We start from the raw sequence: 2,654 nt of genomic DNA on the forward strand, positions 1-2,654 counted from the left end.
CGTTCTCTCCACCCCCACCCCACCCCCATTTTCTTCTTTATTATTTGTCCAGTCTGTTTTACTTTCATTTATCATGATAAATATTCCTGTGTTATTACTTCCTTCAGCTGCTGATCTTCATCTGTCAAGGTTAAACTTCATCTCTAAGGCATTTCACTGAAGAATTAAGCATAGACGTTTGCTCAGTGTTGAGAGATAAACTATTGTTCATTTTTGCAAGATGTGTATCATGATGGACATGTCTTAGTTTTATTTCACAGTATTTACGCAAGCAATTGGCAAGTGAGTATACCATGGAGGATTTTGATATTGCATTCAAGGATAATAGCATTAGAGCTGTATTGCATACAGCAGCAACACCGAAGCCAGTTGCCAGTGTTAAGAAATAAATATTTTTAATTTTGAAAGCAATATCTATCAGCATCAGGTGGGACTAGAAGATAATTATGTGGCTCCGTTTGTAGCAGTAATTAAGAAATAAGGTATGGGAGGTGTTTATTTCATCACTTAAGGTACATGGGGTCCTCCAACATTGTTATATAGTTTATAAATACATACTGTTGCAGATAGTATTATTTGAATTCTATTAACGAATCACTCATAATTTATACAAGTCAGGCAGTGGAATAGGTTTTATACTGAGAGAAAGATAAGAGCTGTAACAGTTTGGGCATGGGCAGAGCCTTGGTTCGTGAAAAATAACAACTTAAAAACAAATAACTGATTCTGAAGGATATATAATCTCAGATTAGAGAGAGATGTAAAGGTATGGAAAGAGGAAAACCTAAGAGAGTGAAACTGGTGATAGGGATCAGGGAGTGGAGAAAATAGAGGAATTTTAGTGAGAGAAGCAGATTAGAATGACAGGGAAATGGTATACAGGTATACAAACAGAAAGGCGGTGAGCTGGCAGAAACCTTAGCACGCCGGGCAAAATGCTTAGTGGTATTTCGTCTGCCGTTATGTTCTGAGTTCAAATTCCGCCGAGGTCGACTTTGTCTTTCATCCTTTCGGGGTCGATAAATTAAGTACCAGTTACGCACTGGGATCGATATAATCGACTTAATCCCTTTGTCTGTCCTTGTTTATCCCCTCTGTGTGTAGCCCCTTATGGGCAATAAAGAAATAAGATATACAAACAGAAGTACACAAATGCGTACATACCAGGAAGTTTGGGCTAAATTTAACATTTTGCATAAAAAGCAAAGAAGGCACAATATTCCATTAATAAAAAAAATGCCAGCACAAGTATATATACAAAAACATGTATGTGCATGCACACACAACTGTGTAAACCCTGACTGATTGGCATAGTCCACCAGAGACACACACACACTCCATTTACTGGTCAACAGCTATGTTGTGTTCAACTTTTCAAGCTCCTCACTAACAGTTATGCTCAGTCCCTCATTCCCATATGTTTTGACTTCTAGATCTCTCCTCCTGCTCATGTGTTTCTTGCAACTGTTGACTTGCAGTGGTTTAAGCGAAGCATTTATAGCATCAATCTCACCAGAAGGTTGCCCAGCCCATAGACCCCACCTCATTGTCTTCAGCCAGAGAGTGTAAAAAAAATAGAAAACTACAAACATTGATATGAAGTATGGTGATGAGAGAGAGGTGTACAGTATGACAGAGAGACAGAGGTCAGTGGCACAAAGAAGTGGATACAGTGAGTGACAAAAAAAAAGAGAAAGGTGGGCGACATTGTTGGCAGATATGAGAGAGTGTTCAGTTGAAAATAAAGTGGTTTGAGATGTTATTGAGAATGCTGGTTAAGTAATGAGAAGTTGGCCCAAGGAAAGAGATAATTAGTAATACAGAAGAGGACACGAAATATATGCAATTCTCATTAACATCATCATCAGCATTTAATGTATGTTATCCTTGCTGGCATGTGTTGGACGGCTTGACAAGAACTGACAAGGTCAGGCATTGCAGCAGATAGTCAGTTTTGGCTTGGTTTCTACTGCTGCATGTTCTTCCTAATGCCTACCACTTTACAAAGTGTACTGTGTGCTTTTTATGTGGCACCATCACCAGTGTTATTCATGTGGTGCCATCACCAGTGCTTTTTATGTGACACCTTGATTTTAGGATCTCAGTTCTGTTGTGGTGAGTAGGGTCTTCTTGAGTACATCAATGCACCACATATTTCTGCTCTATTATAACTATAACAGCTGGAGAAATGGTGTTGTAGGCAGAGGGATGAAGGAGTGTTAAGGAGATGCATTGTGGAAAGTCTTGACAGTTATATGTTGATTATGAATAATATTGTCTCTTAATTTTTGCATTTGTTTATTATTGGCAACCAAACAATACAAATCAACACTTTATTGTACAGCTAACATCATTTATTTGGTGTAGCCATCAACATGGCTGTCTATGTTATTGATTACTGATATATATACTTGCTAATGAATAACCATTATATCACTTAGCAAATTTCTACGAAAATGTTCATTATTCTTAGCATTTGATTTCAAAACTCTTGCCTTTCTTTGTTTTCCTATTAATTCCTTTTGTATGGTTCGTCATTTATAACATTATGTCATTTTCAGATAATAAACCTAAAATATATGTATACACACACATACACACAACATTGCAGAACTATGATGAACTGTTAGAGGGCCAATTCTTCAACTTAGTTT

General features: G+C 37.3%; 1 protein-coding gene across 1 annotated transcript in view; it reads left to right on the plus strand.

Moving 5' to 3' along the window:
* LOC106878420 (probable ATP-dependent RNA helicase DDX49) overlaps positions 1-2,654 on the plus strand; it is a 608,416-nt gene that overhangs the window by 451,233 nt on the left and 154,529 nt on the right. The window lies entirely within an intron of this gene.

This window comes from Octopus bimaculoides, chromosome 2, assembly GCF_001194135.2.
Source record: "Octopus bimaculoides isolate UCB-OBI-ISO-001 chromosome 2, ASM119413v2, whole genome shotgun sequence".
In the NCBI taxonomy this organism is placed as follows: domain Eukaryota; kingdom Metazoa; phylum Mollusca; class Cephalopoda; order Octopoda; family Octopodidae; genus Octopus; species Octopus bimaculoides.